The sequence below is a fragment of the Schistocerca cancellata genome, chromosome 10 (assembly GCF_023864275.1).
Source record: "Schistocerca cancellata isolate TAMUIC-IGC-003103 chromosome 10, iqSchCanc2.1, whole genome shotgun sequence".
NCBI lineage: Eukaryota > Metazoa > Arthropoda > Insecta > Orthoptera > Acrididae > Schistocerca > Schistocerca cancellata.
The window spans coordinates 204,835,251-204,859,397 of NC_064635.1; the positions used below are offsets into that span (position 1 = coordinate 204,835,251).

At 44.9% G+C, this 24,147-nt stretch overlaps 1 protein-coding gene across 1 annotated transcript in view; it reads right to left on the bottom strand.

Moving 5' to 3' along the window:
- The window catches only part of LOC126106269 (trithorax group protein osa-like), a 147,957-nt gene that overhangs the window by 76,206 nt on the left and 47,604 nt on the right, over positions 1 to 24,147 (bottom strand). The gene's annotated exons all lie outside the window — the stretch shown is intronic.

Sequence of the window (24,147 nt, forward strand, 5' to 3'; positions counted from 1 at the left end):
GGCGGTTTTCTCAACTTACCACCAATACCGTGGACTTACAGATCTGTGTCGTGTGTGTTCCCTACGTGCCTATGCTATTAGTGCCAGTTTTGTGTAGTGCCACGTTTTGTGGCATCCCATTCTGCAATTATCCTTCATTTATGAGCATGAGCGTAGATTCTCTTCGGACTTGTTTCCGCCCTTTACGAACACCGACCGGCTCTTGCTCCTGCAGTTCGCTCGCTACCAAACACACGCCAGTGCACTGTTCAACGGAAAACTGAAACTACACGTGAACTCACGACATCGCACGGAAACACACACATGACTCTGACCTAACGCACTGGTAATAGCGTACATGCGGAAAGAAAAGTATGTGGGGAGCGAATCACAGCGCTTAGCGCCGGCGGACCGAAGGGGGCAGGTGTGACCTTGAGGTGTCTACTCGTAATTTGGTGACGGCCACTCTATAGTTATTGTAGTTATTGTAGTTATAGGCACGATAGCTATCTGGAAGGAGTATATAGAGGGTCTATACAAGGGCGATGTACTTGAGGACAATATTATAGAGATGGAAGAGGATGTAGATGAAGATGAAATGGGAGATACGATACTGCATGAAGAGTTTGACAGAGCACTGAAAGACCTGACTCGAAACAAGGCCCCGGGAGTAGACGACATTCTATTAGAACTACTGACGGCCTTGGGAGAGCCAGTCCTGACAAAACGCAACCACCTGGCGAGCAAGATGTATGAGACAGGAGAAATACCCTCAGACTTCAAGAAGAATATAATAATTCCAATTGCAAAGAAAGCAGGTGTTGACAGATGTGGAAATTACCGAACTATCAGTTTAGTAAGTCACAGCGGCAAAATACTAACACGAATTCTATACAGACGAATGGAAAAACTGGTAGAAGCCGACCTCGGGGAAGATCAGTTTGGATTCCGTAGAAATGTTGGAACACGTGAGGCAATACTGACCTTACGACTTATCTTAGAAGAAAGATTAAGGTAGGGCAAACATACGTTTCTAGCATCTGTAGACTTCGAGAAAGCTTTTGACAATGTTGACTGGAATACTCTGTTTGAAATTCTAGAGGTGGCAGGGAGAGAAAGGCTATTTACAATTTGTACAGAAACCAGATGGCAGTTATAAGAGTCGAGGGGCATGAAAAGGAAGCAGTGGTTGGGAAGGGAGTGAGACAGGGTTGTAGCCTCCCCCGATGTTATTCAATCTGTATACTGAGCAAGCAGTAAAGGAAACAAAAGAAAAATTCGGAGTAGGTATTAAAGTTCATGGAGAAGAAGTAAAAACATTGAGGTTCGCCGATGACATTGTAATTCTGTCTGAGACAACAAAGGACTTGGAAGAGCAGTTGAATGGAATGGATAGTGTCTTGAAAGGGGGGTATAAGATGAACATCAACAAAAGCAAAACGAGGATAATGGAATGTAGTCGAATTAAGTCGGGTGATGCTGAGGGAATTAGATTAGGAAATGAGACATTTAAAGTAGTAAAGGAGTTTTGCTATTTGGGAAGCAAAATAACTGACGATGGTCGAAGAAGAGAGGATATAAAATGTAGACTGGCAATGGCAAGGAAAGCGTTTCTGAAGAAGAGAAATTTGTTAACATCGAGTATAGATTTAAGTGTCAGGAACTCGTTTCTGAAAGTATTTGTATGGAGTGTAGCCATGTACGAAAGTGAAACGTGGACGATAAATAGTTTAGACAGGAAGAGAATAGAAGCTTTCGAAATGTGGTTCTACAGAAGAATGCTGAAAATTAGATGGGTAGATCAAATAACTAATGATGTATTGAATAGAATTGGGGAGAAGAGGAGTTTGTGGCACAACTTGACTAGAAGAAGGGACCGGTTGGTAGGACATGTTCTGAGGCATCAAGGGATCACCAATTTAGTACTCGAGGGCAGCGTGGAGCGTAAAAATTTTAGAGGGAGGCTGCAGTAGGTACTGGGAGATGAAGAAGTGCCGGTCGGAGTGGCCGTGCGGTTCTAGGCGCTACAGTCTGGAACCGCGCGACGGCTCCGCTCACAGGTTCGAATCTGCCTCGTGCATGGATGCGTGTGATGTCCTTAGGTTAGTTAGGTTTAAGTAGTTCTAAGTTCTATCGGACTGATGACCTCAGAAGCTGAGTCCCATAGTGCTCAGAGCCATTTGAATCATTTGATGAAGAAGCTTGCACAGGATAGAGTAGCATGGAGAGCTGCATCAAACCAGTCTCAGGACTGAAGACCACAACAACAACAGCCATCTGGCCGTACTGCTCCCTGCAGCAATACGGCAGTGGCAGCTGTACTAACATTGACGAGTCCGTATATGATTACGTCCGTCGCGCAAAAGCATCCTCCGATTTCAAGTTACGGATGCGACAACCGTCCGAGGAAGAATAGGCAGACAATTTGCGTCTCTCAGTCTGCGATAAAGGTCAATACCACGCTGCGTTGAAACCGGTAACTACGAGGACCTCTCGGTTTCAAAAATTTCGAGCGAACAGGAGGCTGGTAACTACCTTAGAAGGAATGAGTACCAACAATGGTTCAACTCCTTCCCACTTAACGTCGCATAGGAATCGAGAATAAACCTTTATGTACCAGTAAGAACAAGAAAGGTATGTCAACCACATGCTGTTTTCCTGCAGCTTCTTCAAATCACAGAACAGCTTATTGCAGATCTTTGTTGAACTGTAGAAGCCTCTTCCAACAACGGTTCATGATGTCATGACGATCCTCAAACATACAAACTTGTTTGTTCTTTTTTCTAAGCAACTGTAACGTCTATATAAGAAATTCTTTGTTCTGTCTGTGGTTGCATGAACAGTCTAATCTAGTGGTGACTGCTTCCAAATCAGCGTAGAGTTATTTTTATTTTCCGTTCTGTCTCCAGGAAACTAGCCATGCATCTTGTACCTATGTGAACATTGTGACACAATTTAAAATCTTTTTCCGACTTTTTATGTCGTGACTAGCTGGCAAACTCTTCATTTTGCCGATTTTCTATCGGAAAAGGAAACAAAAAATGAACAGAGTTTGCAGTGCAATATCGAAAAATATTCGTTCCCATGTATTCGTGAAAATACTTTTGAAATTAATAAAACAGTCGTATAAAAAAATTGCATAATGTACAAACGTACAAGCGTAGAATTTGCGAGTTTCTGCTAGCTCGGCAGAGCTGCTACGCCTGTCTACAACGCGATTTTGTAATCGTCTTTACGGCAATGTCTCTTCATAGCTCTACAGATGGCTTTTGTTATCGCCTACGGCCATTTGCGCTTCACAGTTGAAAGCTGTTTTCCCTGAGTTGACTCGACTGTAAAGTAGTAGTGTGTTAAAACTTCGTGTATGATGCGTCATTTTCCCATGTATCTCAGTGTTTACGACATCATATCTACTGAACAATGCATCGTACAATGATGCATTTTGTGTACGTAGATTCAGCAGCACATGTGGACACTGCCTGCGAAATATGTAGAGTTAGCAGCACAGAACTAACGAATTTAAACGTCATCCACGGTGCAACAGTTTCTCACGCATCTGATCGTTTGTGACGTAGTAACTCTTGAACCATGGTAGGTAGATGGACCTTACCCACACAGCGATTGTTGCTTGACAGTAAGAGATACGTGTACCAAGGGTGGTTGCAATTGGTCGAGTGGTTTCGGAGTAGACGTCGAACATAGATGCATACATACAGGGTGTTTCAAAAATGACTGGTATATTTGAAACGGCAATAAAAACTAAACGAGCAGCGATAGAAATACACCGTTTGTTGCAATATGCTTGGGACAACAGTACATTTTCAGGCAGACAAACTTTCGAAATTACAGTAGTTACAATTTTCAACAACAGATGGCGCTGCAAGTGATGTGAAAGATATAGAAGACAACGCAGTCTGTGGGTGCGCCATTCTGTACGTCGTCTTTCTGCTGTAAGCGTGTGCTGTTCACAACGTGCAAGTGTGCTGTAGACAACATGGTTTATTCCTTAGAACAGAGCATTTTTCTGGTGTTGGAATTCCACCGCCTAGAACACAGTGTTGTTGCAACAAGACGAAGTTTTCAGCGGAAGTTTAATGTAACCAAAGAACCGAAAAGCGATACAATAAAGGATCTGTTTGAAAAATTTCAACGGACTGGGAACGTGACGGATGAACGTGCTGGAAAGGTAGGGCGACCGCGTACGGCAACCACAGAGGGCAACGCGCAGCTAGTGCAGCAGGTGATCCGACAGCGGCCTCGGGTTTCCGTTCGCCGTGTTGCAGCTGCGGTCCAAATGACGCCGACGTCCACGTATCGTCTCATGCGCCAGAGTTTACACCTCTATCCATACAAAATTCAAACGCGGCAACCCCTCAGCGCCGCTATCATTGCTGCACGAGAGACATTCGCTAACGATATAGTGCACAGGATTGATGACGGCGATATGCATGTGGGCAGCATTTGGTTTACTGACGAAGCTTATTTTTACCTGGACGGCTTCGTCAATAAACAGAACTGGCGCATATGGGGAACCGAAAAGCCCCATGTTGCAGTCCCATCGTCCCTACATCCTCAAAAAGTACTGGTCTGGGCCGCCATTTCTTCCAAAGGAATCATTGGCCCATTTTTCAGATCCGAAACGATTACTGCATCACGCTATCTGGACATTCTTCGTGAATTTGTGGCGGTACAAACTGCCTTAGACGACACTGCGAACACCTCGTGGTTTATGCAAGATGGTGCCCGGCCACATCGCACGGCCGACGTCTTTAATTTCCTGAATGAATATTTCGATGATCGTGTGATTGCTTTGGGCTATCCGAAACACACAGGAGGCGGCGTGGATTGGCCTCCCTATTCTCCAGACATGAACCCCTGTGACTTCTTTCTGTGGGGACACTTGAAAGACCAGGTGTACCGCCAGAATCCAGAAACAATTGAACAGCTGAAGCAGTACATCCCATCTGCATGTGAAGCCATTCCGCCAGACACCTTGTCAAAGGTTTCGGGTAATTTCATTCAGAGACTACGCCATATTATTGCTACGCATGGTGGATATGTGGAAAATATCGTACTATAGAGTTTCCCAGACCGCAGCGCCATCTGTTGTTGAAAATTGTAACTACTGTAATTTCGAAAGTTTGTCTGCCTGAAAATGTACTGTTGTCCCAAGCATATTGCAACAAACGGTGTATTTCTATCGCTGCTCGTTTAGTTTTTATTGCCGTTTCAAATATACCGGTCATTTTTGAAACACCCTGTACATACATACATGACATATATGACACACACATCAACCCACCCTTATACACACACACACACACACACACACACACACACACACACACACACACACACATTTTTATAATTTGTATACATTTCTCTACACAACATCTTTTTTCCCGGCTCCCCCCCCCCCTTCCACAGCTTCCTCCGTGCGCTCCACCTCAGCCGCCTGCGTCTTGTTATCCCATGTGAACGTGTGCGAAAGTTTCCGAAATATTTGCGCGGATACCAGCTCGGTATTCGTCTAGTGGTATGTGGGAGACAGCCCTCGTCGGGAGCATTCGATCCGGGACCGGCGCGTCTCCCCGTATCTCGAAAGCGGTGTGCTAACGCGTGCGGCTATCCTGCGGGTCTCTGATTTATATATATATATATATATATATATATGTTTAATATTTGTACCGAACTGTTAGCAGTACGATGCAGTAGCCCGAAGGCAAATAAAAAAAAAGTAAAATAGTTCCGTAAAAATTTGTGCCCGTCACTAGGACACTTTACCCGATACATAAATTACGCCTATTTTAAGGAAAAAAAAACTTAACTCTACTTGTAACTAAAATTAAAAACAGACTTTTGGCATGGCTGGAGACGCTTTATGTGTCTATATCAGACGTGAATTTTAAAATTTTTCCCGATTTTTGTAAGGCTATAGGAAGTTAAAAGTTCGTACTTGTTATCATTTAAATGTTGAAAAAAAAAAAGAGAGAGAGAGAGAGAGAGAGAGAGAGAGAGAGAGAGAGAGAGAGAGAGAGACCACACTGTAATGGTTCTTTATTTACGTGACCATTACGACACTCCAACCCCAGTTCTCGATACCAGTAATATCGTACTACTTTTCTGCGAAGTAACAGACATATTTTTGTGACAATGTTCACATTTGGTTTTATTAATGTATAGGTAGTCCGATGTATCGATATATTACAGTGATATGGTTCTTGTGTGTATTCATTTCTCTGAGACTGTCATAATCTTTGACTAACTTGTAACAGTTTTGGCACGAATGCGCACAGAGCAATGTTTATTCACTTTGCAGAAGTTAAGTTGTTATTTCGCTTTGTGAAAGAACAGTCAAGTCTTGTGTTCGGTTAAAGTGGAAACTAAATACACTCCTGGAAACTGAAATAAGAACACCGTGAATTCATTGTCCCAGGAAGGGGAAACTTTATTGACACATTCCTGGGGTCAGATACATCACATGATCACACTGACAGAACCACAGGCACATAGACACAGGCAACAGAGCATGCACAATGTCGGCACTAGTACAGTGTATATCCACCTTTCGCAGCAATGCAGGCTGCTATTCTCCCATGGTGACGATCGTAGAGATGCTGGATGTAGTCCTGTGGAACGGCTTGCCATGCCATTTCCACCTGGCGCCTCAGTTGGACCAGCGTTCGTGCTGGACGTGCAGACCGCGTGAGACGACGTTTCATCCAGTCCCAAACATCCTCAATGGGGGACAGATCCGGAGATCTTGCTGGCCAGGGTAGTTGACTTACACCTTCTACAGCACGTTGGGTGGCACGGGATACATGCGGACGTGCATTGTCCTGTTGGAACAGCAAGTTCCCTTGCCGGTATAGGAATGGTAGAACGATGGGTTCGATGACGGTTTGGATGTACCGTGCACTATTCAGTGTCCCCTCGACGATCACCAGTGGTGTACGGCCAGTGTAGGAGATCGCTCCCCACACCATGATGCCGGGTGTTGGCCCTGTGTGCCTCGGTCGTATGCAGTCCTGATTGTGGCGCTCACCTGCACGGCGCCAAACACGCATACGACCATCATTGGCACCAAGGCAGAAGCGACTCTCATCGCTGAAGACGACACGTCTCCATTCGTCCCTCCATTCACGCCTGTCGCGACACCACTGGAGGCGGGCTGCACGATGTTGGGGCGTGAGCGGAAGACGGCCTAACGGTGTGCGGGACCGTAGCCCAGCTGCATGGAGACGGTTGCGAATGGTCCTCGCCGATACCCCAGGAGCAACAGTGTCCCTAATTTGCTGGGAAGTGGCGGTGCGGTCCCCTACGGCACTGCGTAGGATCCTACGGTCTTGGCGTGCATCCGTGCGTCGCTGCGGTCCGGTCCCAGGTCGACGGGCACGTGCACCTTCCGCCGACCACTGGCGACAACATCGATGTACCGTGGAGACCTCACGCCCCACGTGTTGAGCAATTCGGCGGTACGTCCACCCGGCCTCCCGCATGCCCACTATACGCCCTCGCTCAAAGTCCGTCAACTGCATATACGGTTCACGTCCACGCTGTCGCGGCATGCTACCAGTGTTAAAGACTGCGATGGAGCTCCGTATGCCACGGCAAACTGGCTGACACTGACGGCGGCGGTGCACAAATGCTGCGCAGCTAGCGCCATTCGACGGCCAACACCGCGGTTCCTGGTGTGTCCGCTGTGCCGTGCGCGTGATCATTGCTTGTACAGCCCTCTCGCAGTGTCCGGAGCAAGTATGGTGGGTCTGACACACCGGTGTCAATGTGTTCTTTTTTCCATTTCCAGGAGTGTATGTGGAGACTGATACAAAACTGTTTTCCTGATTATGTGACAATTAAGAAGAAGTATATGTGAATTAAGAAGTTTAATAAAAACGTGGATCGTGAATACCAAGTCAAAAATTATTTCTACCATACCATTGTTCTGATCTGGGACTGTTTGATCATTAAGAATTTCCAGAAGAACGCATTTGTTAGGTCTTCAAATATTGCTAAAATACAGATCTGGACCTTCTAGCAGTCAAAGTGGAATCACCCTAGAATCAACAAGATTAGCCATAACAACCTCGACGAAATCTACGTGGGAATCCATTCAAGGTAACTGCCAAAATTAATGACTTTCTTACAGTGACTTCATTTTTTCCATTCTGTCGATACCATCCACAGTCAATAACTTTGTTGTTGCCCGAGAAAGCGAACATATGCTGCGTGAGCAACATTATTAATCTGATCTCTAACCTACTTTGCAAGTGGTGGTATTGTTAGAAGACGAAAAGCGTAGTTTTCCGAAGCTTACACATAGCAAATGCAATTCGATGTGCAACTTTTCAGAAGGCCAGTTGTGAAGCGTGGTATTTTAGTAATCGCGCTTTTCGGTGAGTCAATAGTTCGGGAGATATAAAGCGACAATTCTGAAACCACACATGCTGGTTATTGCAAAGAAGAAAATTGCAACCAGCCACTTTTAATAACGCTATTTATTCACATAAATAACGCAGTTGCCGGTTTCCGACCCACAGATTCATCATCAGGCGGCTGTTCACATTAAGACGCACATTTGTTGTTGTTTACATTAGTTTTCACGTTTTATTCCCCCTTGCAGTGAAAATTTCTTTAGTGGTGCCTTAAAAGCAAAAACAAAAAAAATCACTACAAGGGGGATAAAAAGTGTAAATTAATAATGAATGTGTACCTTAACACGAACAGACGGCTGATTATGAACCTCTGAGTTTGAAATCGGTTTTCGACAAAACAGCAGATTTGAAACTATTCCACGGAGGGAAAATTTCATCGTCTTCAGATTCAGATAACTCCAGCACTGACTAAAACGAAGATTGGATTTCTCAACATGCACAGAGTCGTTATAGAATAGCTGACAACCTTGAGAAAAGGCTGTCAGTGATCACATGCCAAATATGGGAGAGGGTCCACCCTAAAAATTTTTGAAAGTTACAAGCCTGATGTAGGCCCCTAAACGCTATATTTCAGACGCCTGCCGACAGTAATCCAAATTACTGTTTCTAATAAAAAAAAACTTCTTCAGCCTCAATGTCACTCACAGTTGATGACATTCTCCTCCCTCCCCCCCCCCCCCCCTATCCGGCCACATCCACGTGTATTAGTGACTGCTGCCCCCGCAATACATCCATTTTTGACTCATAGAAAGCACGCTAATTTTTTTGTTCTCGCCGTCCTTTCGTATGGCGGCAGCTCAAGTCACATGATGACGCCAAATTTTTCCAAAGTCAGAGAACGATTCCTGTTGTTGTTGTTGTTGTCGTCGTCGTCGTCGTCGTCGTCGTCGTCGTTGCGGAATTCAGAAATGTGAGCCTTATTTTTTTTTCTACAATACATTACTGCTGCTGGTGCGAAGTAACGCAGCATTTTTTAATACGGTGTCCTGCTTCTGTTCAATATTTTTATAATTATCACTTCGAACATTGTAAAGGAACTCCTCTGCCTCAAATAGTGTGACAGGTTCGCAAATTTTGCTTCTTGACCGCTCCATTTCGTAAAGGAACACACGTAAAAACAATATGCAACACTACAGAGAGAGGAAAAAAACGAACATCGGTAGTCCAGTACTAGCCGCGAACAATGACGCGGAACTTGTTTCGAATTCAGTGTACATGCGCTTTTACTAAACCGTGGTACGGAATCATTCGTAGACAGGTTCACTGCATACTCACTAAGGAAATCATTACGATCTATAAAACATTATAGTAGCGTAAGGTTAGCGAAATGCAAGCAGTGCCTTTTCGAATATTTATGAAGCACGTGTTTTTTGCGGATTTCCTATGGCAGCGCCTGCAGACTGTAGGACTACTTGTCTCTACAACATCGCATATTGGCTCTTAAATGCCAGATGTCAAATAATTTAAATCAAAAGACACACTCGCTCCTGTCATCTTCCCCCCTCCCCCCCCCCCCCCCAAAAATCCCCACCCACCGTGAACCTTGGTGTCGTGGGGTGGTTTGCGTGCCTCAGCGATACAGATAGCTGTGCCGTAGGTTGAACCACGATGCAGTGGTATCTGTTAAGAGGTCAGACAGACATGTTCATTAACCTTTTCAGTAATTGCAGGGGCAACATTCTGAATGATTGACTGATCTGGTCTTGTAACAACAACCAAAACAGCCTCGTTGAGCTAGTACTGCGAACTACCGATCATCATCATCAGTGTTCTGCCTAAAGGCGAGTTCTCACATGGTAGTTCTCCAGGCTGTCCGTTCTTCTGCCATCCTCTTCAGGTCTGCATAATTTCCTCTTCCCTTTATGTCGTCTATCATCTTGTACCTCCTTCTTACTCTCAGCATTCTCCCACAAAACAATCCTTCCAAAGCATCTACTAGCAAGCACTCCCATCTCAATGATTGTCCCAACCAGTTGTTTTTCCTTTCTCTTACAACCTTCAGCAGACATCTTTTCTCACCAATCCTTTCCAATACTCTTTCATTACTCACTCTTTCCATGAAGCTTATTCTCTCCATTCTCCTCCACATCCACATCTCAAATGCTTCTAGCCTTTTTTCATTCTCTCGTCTCAGCATCCATGTTTCTGCCCCATATAGTGCCACACTCCAGACAAAACATTTGCCAAGCCTTTTCCTTAGTCTTTTATCAAATTTGCCACACAAGACTCTCCTCTTTCTGTTGAATGCCTCCTTCACTATGGCAATTCGAGTTTTCACCTCCTGGTGACATTTCAAGTCTTCAGTTATTGTGCTTCCAAGATATTTAAATGCACTTACTTGGCTAATGGTAGATTGTCCTATTTTAATATTGGACAGTCTGCGTCTTGTACTGATGACCATACTCTTTGTTTTTGCTGTGTTGATTTGCATCCCATATTCCACACGCAGTACACGGTATGTCCCTCCATGTGAAAGATTCCTATCTACCGAAAGCAAGGAGAAACTACAGCCGTAATTTTGAGAAATGTTAGATACCTTAATCGGACAGGTAGGTTGGAAAATTTAAAAAGGGAAATGGATAGGTTGAAGTTAGATATAGTGGCAATTGGTGAAGTTCGGTGGCAGGAGGTTCAAATGGCTCTGAGCACTATGGGACTCAACATCTTAGGTCATAAGTCCCCTAGAACTTAGAACTACTTAAACCTAACTAACCTAAGGACAGCACACACACCCATGCCCGAGGCAGGATTCGAACCTGCGACCGTAGCAGTCCCGCGGTTCCGGACTGCAGCGCCAGAACCGCTAGACCACCGCGGCCGGCGGTGGCAGGAGGAACAGCACTGCTTGTCAGTTGAATACAGGGTTATAAATACAAAGTCACGTAGCGGTAAAGTAGAAGTGGCTTTAATAATGAATAAGAAAATGAGAATAGAGGTAAGCTACTATTAACAGCATAGTGAAAGCATTAACGTAGCCAAGATGGACACGAAGCCCACAACTACCAAATTAGTACAAGTTTATATGCCAAGTAGCTCCGCAGATGACGAAGAAATGTATGATGAGGTAAAAGAGATTCTTCAGATAATTAAAGGAAACGAAAATTTAATTGTGATAGGGGACTAGTATTGGATAGCAGGGAAATGAAATAAAGGAAAAATAGTAGGTGAATATGGAATGGACCAAAGGAATGAAAGAGGAAGCGCTTGATAGGTGTGATTAAATTAAGCTCTGTGCAAAATTCTATCATTTGGTTCAACAACCATGAAACAAGGCTGTATGCGTGGAAGAGACCTGGAGACACAGACAGGTTTCAGACTGATTATACCACTGTTGTCAGGTTATCAAGATTTAAATGAGTTTGAACGTGGTGTTGCAGTCGGCGCACGAGCGATGAGACACAGGACCTCCGTGGTAGCGATGAAGTGCGGAATTTCCCGTACGACCATTTCACGAGTGTACCACGAATATCAGGAATGCGATAAAACATCAAATCTCAGGAAAAAGATCCTGCGAGAACGGAACTAACGAAGACTGAAGAGAATCGTTCAAAGTGACAGAAGTGCAACCCTTCCGCTAATTGCTGCAGATTTCAATGATGGGCGATCAACAAGTGTCAGCGTCCAAACTATTCAACGAACCACCATTGATGTGGGCTTTCGGAGAAGAAGGCCCTCGATGACTGCACGACACACAGCTTTACGCCTCCCCTGGGCCCGTCAGCACCGGCATTGGACTGCTGATGGCTGAAAACACGTTGCCTGGTCAGACGAGTCTCGTTTCAAATTGTATCGAGCGCATGGACGTGTACGGGTATGGAGACAACCTCATGAATCCATGGACCCTGCATATCAGCAGGGATTGTGCAAGATGGTGGAGGCTCTGTAATGGTGTGGGGCGTGTGCAGTTTGAGTGATATGGGATCCCTGATACGTCTAGATACGACTGTGACAGGTGACAAGTACGTAAGCATCCTACCTGATCACCTGCATGCTTTCATGTCCATTGTGGATTCCGGCGGACTCTGGAAATTCCAGCAGGACAGTGCAACACCCAACACTTCCAGAATAGTTACAGAGTGGCTCCTGGAACACTTCCGCTGGCCACCAAACTCCCCAGACGTGAACATTATTGAGTATATCTGGTGTTCAGAAGAGATCTTTCTTTCTCTCTCTCTCCCCCCCCCCCCTCGTACTCTTGGGGATTTGTGGACATCCCTGCAGGAATCATGGTGGCAGGGTTCATGGTGTCAATTCCCTCCAGCATTACCTCCGACATTAGTCGAGTCCATGCGACGTCGTGTTGTGTTGCGGCACTTCTGCGTGCTCACGGGGGCTCTACACGATACTGGGCAGGTGTACCAACGTCTTTGGCTCTTCAGTGTATAATGGTAAAAAATCAAATGGCTCTGAGCACTATGGGACTTAACTGCTGAGGTCATCAGTCCCCTAGAAATTAGAATTACTTAAACCGAACTAACCTAAGGACATCACACACATCCATGCCCGAGGCAGGATTCGAACCTGCGACCGTAGCAGTCCCGCGGTTCCGGACTGAGCGCCTAGAACCGCTAGACCACCGCAGCCGGCGCTCTGACCACAATTTAATGTTTATGAACTGTAGAATAAAACTGAAGAAATTGCAAAAAGGTGGAAATTTAAGGAGATGGGACCTGGATAAATTGAAAGAACCAGAGCCTCTAGTAAGTTTCAGGAGGAACAATTAGGGAACGACTGACACGAACAGGGGAAAGATGTACAGTAGAAGAAGGATGCGTAGCTTTAAGAGATGAAACAGTGAAGAGAACAGAGAATAATGTAGTTAAAAAGGCAAGGCCTAGTAGAAATCACTAGATAGTACAGGAGATATGAATTTTAAGTGGCGGAAGTGGATAAGTTAAAAATGCGGCAAATGAAGCAGGCGAAAGGGATTAGAAACGTTTAGAAAGATACTGACAGGAATGATAGGAAGTGCAAAATGGTTAAGCAGGAGTGGCTAGAGAACAAATGTAAGGATTTCGAAGCATATTTCACTACAGTGAAGAGAATCAGCGATATAAGTATCAAGAGCTCAGATGGAAAATCAGTCCTAAGCAAAAAAGGGAAAGTAGGAAGGTGGGAGGAGTATATAGACGATCTGTACAAGGGAGATGCAATTGAGATTAATGTTACGTGGATGAAGATAGGAGAGGAGATACGGTACTGCGTGAAGAATTCGACTGAGCACTGAAAGTCCGACGTCGAAACAAGGCCCTGGGAGTAGACATTCCGTTAGAACTACTAATAGAGTTGGGAGAGCTAGCCAGGACAAAACTCTTCTATCTGGTGAGCAAGATGTATGAGACAGGCGAAATCACCACAGACTTCAAGACGAATATAGTAATTCCATTTCCAAAGAAAGCAGGTGGTATCAGTTTAATAAGTCATGGTTGCAAAATACTACGACGAATTCTTGACAGAAGTATGGGGAAACTGGTAGACACCGAGAACGGGGAAGATCAACTTGGATTCCGGATAAATGTATGAACATGCGAGGCAATACTGACTCTGCGGCTTCTCATAGAAGATAGATTAAGGAAAGGTAAACCTACATTTATAGCATTTGTTGTTTTACAGAAAGCTTCTGACAATATCGACTGGAATTCTCCTTTTGAAATTCTGGAGGTAGCAAGGGTAAAATACGGGAAGCGAAAAGCAATTTATAATTTATACAGAAACCAGGCGGCAGTTGTAGGAGTCGAGGTGTACGAAAGAAGAAGTGGTTGAGAAGGGACTGAGACAGGGTTGTAGCCTATCGCCGCTGTTATTCAATCGGCACATTGAGCAAGTAGGAAAGAAAACAAAAGAAGTATTTGGAATATGGATTAAAGTTCAAGGAAAAGAAAAAAAAATACTTTGCGGTTTGTAGATGACACCGAATTCTATCGGAGACAGCAAAGGACTTGGACAACGTCTTGAAAGGAGTATACAAGATGAACATCAACAAAGAAAGACGATGATAATGGAATGTAGTCCAAATAAATCGGTTGATGCTGAGGAAATTAGATTAGGGAACGAGACACTTGAAAGAAGTCGGCAGATTTTGCTATTTGAGCAGCAAAATAACTGACGATGGTCGAAATAGAAAGGATGTAAATTGTGCACTGCCGATGGCAAGAAAAGCGTTTCTGAAGAATGGAAATTTGTTAACATCGAATATAGATTTAATGTTACGAAATCTTTTTTGAAGACATTTGTCTGGAACGTAGCCATGTATGGAAGTGAAACACCGACGGTAAACGCTTTAGTCAAGAAAAGAATACAAGCTTGCGAAATGTGGTGCTACAGAAGAATGGTGACGAATAAATGGGTAGACCACGCATCTAGTGAAGAGGCACTTAACAGAACTGGAGAGACAGGAAATTTGTGGCAGACATCGACCAAAAGAAGGAATTTGTTGATAGGTCTCATTCTGAGACATCACGGGATTTGCTATGTAGTTCTGGAGCGAAGAGTGGACTGTGAAAATCGTAGACGGAGAGCAAGAGATTAACACAGTAAGCAGACAACAAGGATGTAGGTTGCAGTAGTTATTTGGAAAGGAAGAAGCTTGCACAGGACAGAGCTGCATCAAACCAGTCTTTCGACTGAAGACGACGACGACGACGACGACGACGACGACAACAACAACAACTCTATACTGAAGAGCCAGCAGCACGCATGGTGGAGAAGTGCACTTTCCCGGAAGAGTGCTACAATGACGTACAGTGTGACTAAGAATCTATTTCCCGCTTGGCAGTGCAACAGTGTGTGACGATTCGCGTGGATTCTATTCGTGTGCCTCCCTACATTTATGTATTCCATAGGGTGTTACTGCATATTTCCTGCAAATTTAACACTCCCGAGCGTGTCTGCACATTACGTCGCCACTGCTTTAAAATACACGCTGAGGAAGGGTCGGTACAACCTTGTGATACAGCCTGTAGGAGATCGCTGTGACGTAGCTGGGTAGAGACAGTGGGGAGACGCGCAGACAAACTTAGACTTCGCCCTTACCCCCTTACTTGTCCCCAGACAAAACAGCACGACCTTTTCTTCTGCTATTTACAGTATAAAGGAGCCACATATGGCCCGTTATTCTAATACGGCCACCCTTTCCAAACTCTCCAGCAAGTGGCGCACTCATGCGGCATTAGCGTTGACTTCTTGAGGGGGCGCTGCTAAGCCAAGCAGACTGAGTAACACAAGAAGCTCTCTCTGTGACAGTCGTGAATCTTTTGTTTCCTTTTCGGAGCTGAGTTTAGTGTTTGTTATGTTTTATTTATACAAGGTATTTAACCGTGAAATATAGACTAAATATTAGAAAACCAATTTTTAACCACAGAAAGCTTTTAGCATTCTTTGTTTTATGCTGGATTTCCTTGACAATGTTTTACGTCAACTGTACCTTTGACAATCAAGCCCCATCTGCAATGCAGGCCATTCCGTAATATGGCCGCCATGCTGGATCTAGGTAAGACCCCAGGAACTATATTTGGGTAAACATCTTAGCGTATCTCCGTATTTTTAGTTGGCAAAAAGACGAAATTGGGATGAAAATTCGAAGTTTAGTACAATTAATGCTGTTCAGGAGGGCAATGTACCTGTTAAACAAGCGATACGTGAATTTGGGATATCGAGAACAACACTGAGGACGTACGAGTATTTGATGACTGAAGTCGCAAAAAGCTGAATATGCATATCTTTTGAGTGTTGCACTACACCATGAAACTATTTTATCTTCAAAGATAGAGGTTGATCTCCTCGAGTACTATACAACAATGGAGAGAAAGTATTATGGTTTAGGTGTTGATGATATTAAACATATAGATTTTCAGCTGGCCATAAGAAATAATATTAAGCATTCTCTTAAGTCTCAACGAGGACTCTCAGTTAAAAAATGGTTGCAACTGTTCCTGAGATATCCTAATATCTCCTCCAAAACACCACAGCTGCTCTCTGAAGTTAGAATCCACGAATTCGCAAAGAAGACTGTGGCCAAATCACAAATTGCTGCAGATTTCAATTCTGGGTCATCAACAAGTGTCAGCGTGCAAACCATCAACGAAATATCATCGATATGAGCTTTCGGAGCCGAAGGCCACTCGTGTACCCTTGAAGACTGCACGACACAGAGCTTTACGCCTCTGCTAGGTCCGTCAACACCGACATTGGACTGTTGAAGATTGCAAACATGTTGTGTGATCGAACGAGTCTCGTTTCAAATTCTATCGAGCGGATGGACATTTACGGGTAGACAACTTCGTGAACCCGTGGGGCATGGATGTCAGCAGGACCGTAGATTCAACTAAATGCCTAGGAATTACAATTACAAACAACCTAAATTTGAAAGAACACACAGAAAATGAAGGCGAACCAAAGACAGCGTTTTATTGATAGAACACTTAGAACATGCAACATGTCTATTAAACAGACTGCCTACACTACGCTTGTCAGTCCTCTTTTAGAAGGTGTGGGATTCTTACCAGATAGGATTGACGGAGTACACCGAGAAAGTTCAAAGAAAAAAAAATGGCTCTGAGCACTATGGGACTTAACATCTGTGCTCATCAGTCCCCTAGAACTTAGAAGTACTTAAACCTAACTAACCTAAGGACATCACACACATCCATGCCCGAGACAGGATTCGAACCTGCGACCGTAGCGGTCACGCGGTTCCAGACTGAAGCGCCTAGAACCGCACGGCCACACAGGCCGGCAGTTCAAAGAAGGGCAGCACGTTTTGTACTATCGAGAACTAGGGGAGAGGGTGTCGCTGAAATGATACGTGATTTGGGGTGGACATCATTTAAACAATGGCGTTTCTCGTTGCGGCGGAATCTTCTGACGGAATTTGCATCACCAAATTTCTTCTCCGATTCCGAAATTATTTTGTTGACGCCGACCTACCGATCATCATAACAAAATAAGGAAAATCTGAGCTCGCACGGAAAGGTAGGAGTGTTCCCTTTTTCCGCGTGCTATTTGAGAGTGGAATAACAGTGAATTATTGTGAAGGTGGTTCGATGAATCCTCTGCCAGGGACTTAAGCGTGATCTGGGGAGTACTGACGTAGATGTAGATGGAAGTGATATGTTGTTCTAACCTTCCTGGGAAGTGCTATCTCGAAATCTGAACAGTAAATGTCTCCGTGATGCATAACGCCTCTCTTGCAGCTTCTGCTACTGCAGTTTCTTGGACATACCTGTGGAAGCTCTCGCGCAAGCCAAACGATCCACCGACGAAACGCGTCAATCTTCGTTGGATCTTCTCTATCTCTTCGAACAGTCCCACTGGCAGGGATCCCAGATTAATGAACGCCACTCGTGTACCGGTCGGGGAAGTGCCTTGCCAGCCACTTCCTTCGTGGGTGAGTTACATTTCCTACATTACTGACATTCCTATGAATTTCAGTCTGGTATCTGCTATTCCTACTATTTACTTTATGTTGTCATTGCGCATAAGGTCGCTCTGTAGAGTTACTCCTACACATTCTACGACAGATGATGTTGCCAGCAATATGCTGTCAGCTGTGTAGTAGCACAACAGTCGATTTCTTTTCCTATGTATGCGCAAAATGTCACATTTACTCACGACCAGGGTCAACAGCCAGAGCCTGCACCATTCATGAACCCACTGTATGTCATTATGCAAATCGATACCAAGTTCTGACATTACTACTTTCTTATAGACAACCGCACCACCTGCGAACAGTCTTCTAGAGCTTCCGGCGCTTGCAACTGCATCATTTACAGGTACTGGGTAACAAGTATTGAACGATTAAAAAAAAATTTAAATTAGTCACAAACTAAGGCGTGCACATACTTTATCCAACATGTAAACGTCACTACAGATATTCGGATTTAGGTTATGAGATGATAGTGCATTAAACTCCATCAAATCAGTGGTACCAACAAACTGCACTGTACTTGTTAAAGGTACTGAAAAACTGAAATGGGTAAGAGAGTTCTTACCTGACTGCCTAATAACTAATGTGGAGGAGAAAGGCGGCCCTTCACTACATGCTCTACGTAAGCTGAATGGTATTGGCAGGTACCAACCAGTAACTGCGAAATTGAATACAAATCTGCTGGTGAAGTGGTACAAAGAGTACTACTTAAAAGCCGAACAGTGTGGAGTAAAGAGTGTAATGGCCCCTCACAAAAGCAGGCAAGTCTGAACTGTTAGACAATTGTGAAAACTGTGAAGCTTATTTTCATTTCCTAGTATTCAGGCCTTTTTTGTAAATGCTTTAAAATTCCTGATGTGTTGTGTGATGGTGTGCATCTGTGGTGTAACTATTGGTAACTTGAAGAAGCAGTTGTTCGTTTGGTATATCTTTAAAACATAACTGTAATTTTTTCGTTTGGTATATCTTTAAAACATAACTGTAATTTTTATATAATTCTTTAAAAATAACTGTAATTTTATATAATAAAATTACATTTTATGTTACTGGAATCCAACTGTTATGTTTTCTATCAAAACCTAACCATTTCACAAATGCCTTATTTCCTTTCCTGTACAATACTTTCTCTACTAGACTCCAACTGAATTAATGTTGTAGTGGTGATGGTTCTCTGCCAACCATTTTGCTGATTCGATATCAAGTTCGTAATACGGTGTTGTACATTGAAGAATGTAACTTCCAGAGGCATACACTGTTCCATCATAGCACAGCATTTGGAATGCTAAGTCCTTAGGAACAAATTCATTCGCACATGTCTTGAAGCCTTGACAGTCGAAGATTACAGTATACATCTTGTAAGAAGGTTACACACACAAACTTGCTGCTGTTGCTCGTAGATGTCGACGTTGTCGGTTCAGAGGACATGATGTGCTGTGCTCCAAATCACCCCCTTATGTACTAAAATTCGAGTACAGCCGGTTAAAACAACTCCTGTTATCAACACGTGTCGGGCAACCTTTTGCTGGCGTGGGTGCTTGCCCAGATAATTGTCCTAAAAGGACAAATTATCTCAGCGGGACATGGACCGCCGCCACGCGACCTTGGGACCCAGGGGGCCCCACTTTTTTTATCAGTTGCTGACCCTCGAATCATGAAACGACGCATGCAGTCATGTTTCGATTCATGACTGTATCATGAGATACGCCTGCCATCATTGGCGATGATGTGGAGCAGACGAATTGCGAAATTCTGCATGACCCTCTGAAGTGTCGGAACATCGATGCTGTCCATGACCTCCTGAATGGCTGTTTCCAGTTCAGCATTGATTTTTGCGTCATTGCTGTACACCTTGTCTTTGATATAGCCCCAGAAAAAGGAGTCGTATGTGTTCAGAGTCGGAGAATATGACGCCCAATCGAGGCCCATGCCAGTGGCCTCTGAGTACCCCAGAGCCAGAATGCGGTCCCCAAAGTGCTCCTCCAAGACATCACTCTCCTGCTTGGATGGCGTAGAGCTCCGTCTTGCATGAACCACATCTTGTCGAAATCAGGGTCACTTTGGATAATGGGGATAAAATCATCTTCCAAAACCTTCATGTACCGTTCGGTAGTGACGGTTCCATTAAGGAATATCGCCCCGATTATTCCGTGACTGGACACTGCACACCACACGGTCGCCCGTTGAAGGTGAAGAGACTTCTCGTTGCGAAATGCTCATTTTCAGTCCCCGAAATGTGCCAATTAGGTTTACTGACGAACCCATCCAAATGAAAGAGGAATTCGTCGCTAAACCAAACCAGATTCGCATTTAAGTCCTTTTCCTCAATTCCGTGAACAACAGTATTGGCAAAACACAACCGCTGTTCCCTGGCCCTGAGGCTGAATGGCTGTTGGGTCTGAGTTTTGTATGGGAAGAGATGCAGGTCTTCAACAACAATTTGTCGCAGTATCTCCCAGCTGTGTGTAGCTCGTCTGATCGATTTCCTAGGGCTGATTTGAGACACAGCGCGTGTCTTCTCGATGTTTTCAGGCGTTTTCACCCTTTTTGGACGGCCGACATTGCCAACGCTGTCATCCCGAACACTACCCGTTCTCTTAGACTTGCGAACCAAATTCTTGACTGTCAGCACACTGACCGGTTGTCTTTGGCTTGAACTCGGTCTCAAACTTCCTCTGAGCTGCAGTTGGGCTGTTATTGTTCGCGTAGTAGGCCTTCACAAGTCCTATACGCCCAGGAACGCTGTACGAGGTGCATTCAAGTTCTAAGGCCTCCGATTTTTTTTCTAATTAACTACTCACCCGAAATCGATGAAACTGGCGTTACTTCTCGACGTAATCGCCCTGCAGACGTACACTTTTTCACAACGCTGACGCCATGATTCCATGGCAGCGGCGAAGGCTTCTTTAGGAGTCTGTTTTGACCACTGGAAAATCGCTGAGGCAATAGCAGCACGGCTGGTGAATGTGCGGCCACGGAGAGCGTCTTTCATTGTTGTAAAAAGCCAAAAGTCACTAGGAGCCAGGTCAGGTGAGTAGGGAGCATGAGCAATCACTTCAAAGTTGTTATCACGAAGAAACTGTTGCGTAACGTTAGCTCGATGTGCGGGTGCGTTGTCTTGGTGAAACAGCACACGCGCAGCCCTTCCCGGACGTTTTTGTTGCAGTGCAGGAAGGAATTTGTTCTTCAAAACATTTTCGTAGTATGCACCTGTTACCGTAGTGCCCTTTGGAACGCAATGGGTAAGGATTACGCCCTCGCTGTCCCAGAACATGGACACCATCATTTTTTCAGCACTGGCGGTTACCCGAAATTTTTTTGGTGGCGGTGAATCTGTGTGCTTCCATTGAGCTGACTGGCGCTTTGTTTCTGGATTGAAAAATGGCATCCACGTCTCATCCATTGTCACAACCGACGAAAAGAAAGTCCCATTCAAGCTGTCGTTGCGCGTCAACATTGCTCGGCAACAAGCCACACGGGCAGCCGTGTGGTCGTCCGTCAGCATTCGTGGCACCCACCTGGATGACACTTTTCGCATTTTCAGGTCGTCATGCAGGATTGTGTGCACAGAACCCACAGAAATGCCAACTCTGGAGGCGATCTGTTCAACAGTCATTCGGCGATCCCCCAAAACAATTCTCTCCACTTTCTCGATCGTGTCGTCAGACCGGCTTGTGCGAGCCCGAGGTTGTTTCGGTTTGTTGTCACACGATGTTCTGCCTTCATTAAACTGTCGCATCCACGAACGCACTTTTGACACATCCGTATCTCCATCACCACATGTCTCCTTCAACTGTCGATGAATTTCAATTGGTTTCACACCACGCAAATTCAGAAAATGAATGATTGCACGCTGTTCAAGTAAGGAAAACATCGCCATTTTAAGTATTTAAAACAGTTCTCATTCTCGCCGCTGGCGGTAAAATTCCATCTGCCGTACGGTGCTGCCATCTATGGGACGTATTGACAATGAACACGGCCTCATTTTAAAACAATGCGCATGTTTCTATCTCTTTCCAGTCCGGAGAAAAAAAATCGGAGGCCTTAGAACTTGAATGCACCTCGTACCGTGACATTTTTAAGAGCAAATGGTCGACAACGACATGGCGCATACTAGTTTCCATTATGATCCGCGGCCAACCGTACCGTTTGAACGTCCTAACGCAAAACGTTCAAAAGTTATGACGATTTTATTTCATATTGTTCCATGATTGTCACCTTGTATATTGGAAACAGTTACGGCCCTGTCACATCTCCTGGATGTACTCCGGAAATTATCTTCACATCTGTCGATTTTGTTGCGTTAAGGGCGACGTGTTGAGTTCTATTTGTAAGTCAGTCTTGTATCCGATCGCGAATCTAGGCAGATACTCGGTAAGCTCGCCCCCCCCCCCCCCCGCCCCCCAAACCGGTAGTGCGGGACGGTGTTAGATATCTTCCGAAAGTCAAGAGACAGCATCATCCTTACCGTCATTGTCTGCAGCGCTCTGGAGCAGAGCGAGCTCAGTTTCGCAAGGTTTTTTATTTTTTTTCGCAATCCTTGTTGAACTTTATAAAAGAGATGTTCGCTCTCCAAAACCGTCATAATGTGAGCGCTAATTATAAAACAGATTGATGTCAACGGTATAGGCCTATAGTTATTGACATCTGTCTTACGAACTTTCAGTTCATGCTTTCCGGTTACAGCTCCACTCCAAATTTAGCAGCTTGTGTTCTGCATGGGACGTTAATTCCCTACTCCGCCTCCTGCTAGTTTCGGACACAGAATGTCACAGGGGGTCCATTGCTTGTTGTCGGATAGCAAGTGGACACGTGAAGGTGTCACGGCGCGCTCGTTTCACAATATCACGGCGTCTTCTCCTGTGGCGGTCATGCGTGGGCGACCGTAACCTTCTGCTTTCACGTTCCCACTCTGTCCAATATCACCCACTGTCACATCAGAGTGCCCCACAAATTAGGATATTTCACGATTTGAGTAGCAGGCCAAATGGAGACCCTTTCCTTTCAACCTCTGTCCGGTACTGATACACTACGTGATCAAAAGTATCCGGACACCTGGTTGAACAACAAGGGGTGGAAGTCCCCTCCATGGAAAGCAGACCACACCGTAACACCACCACCTCCGAATTTCGCTGTTGGCACTACGCACGCTGGTACATGACGTTCACCAGGCATTCGCCACACCCACACCCTGCCGTCGGATCGCCACATTGTGTACAGTCACTAGTCACTCCACACAACGTTTTTCCACTGTTCAATCGTCCAATGTTTACACTTCTAATAGCAAGCGAGGCGTTGTTTGGCATTTACCAGTGTGATGTGTGGCTTATGAGCAGCCGCTCGATCATGAAATCCAAGCTTTCTCACCTCTCGCCTAACTGTCTTAGTACTTGCAGTGGATCCTGATGCAGTTTGGAATTCCGGTGTGATGGTCTGGACAGATATCTGCCTATTACACATTACGACGCTCTGAGACTGACGGCGGTCTCTTTCAGTCAACAGACGAGGTCGGCCTGTAGGCTTTTGTGTTGTACGTGTGTCCCCTTCACGTTTCCACTTCACTATCACATCGGAAGCAGTGGACCTATGCATGTTTAGGAGTGTGGAAATCTCGCGTACAGGCGTATGCCACAAGTGACACCCAATCACCTGACCACGTTCGATGTCCGTGAGTTCCGCAAGGCACCCCATTCTGCTCTCTCACGATGTCTAATATCTACTGACGTCGGTGATACGGAGTACGTGGCAGTAAGTGGCAGCACCATACACCTAATATGAAAAACGTATGTTTTTGGGGGTGTCAGTATACTTTTGATCACATAGTGTACCTTTCTCTGATAGGAGTACATGAAATGTCCGTGTACTTCACAGTGACCAGCCAATATCTGACGCTATTCTCGCCACTTACGTACGCTAACGGGCCTGGTAACAACACGAAACGCAAACAACAGTACTGCACTGTGGTGGCCATTCTATCTGCCTCTGAGAGTGTTGCGCATCACTTCGTACACAGCGGTAAGGAGAGGTGGACTCCAGAATGGTGTGGCAACTGTCGCCGTAGGAAACCTGGGCAGGAGTAGAACCGATTACCAAACAAAGTAACACGACAAATAAAAGATTCATTCAACTTGTATTACTCGAAGCGAACAAAGATTCATTACAAGTAGTGCAGCAATGAACAGAGTCTAGGTAGCGCAAGGTCAACTAAGATGATGCTCCCTAAAGTAAGCATCAAGGTGAGACTCCCAGTGGAAGAGGGCTTAGTGGATACCACTAGCCGTCCTACATCCGTGGTACGGAGCTGCTGCAGGT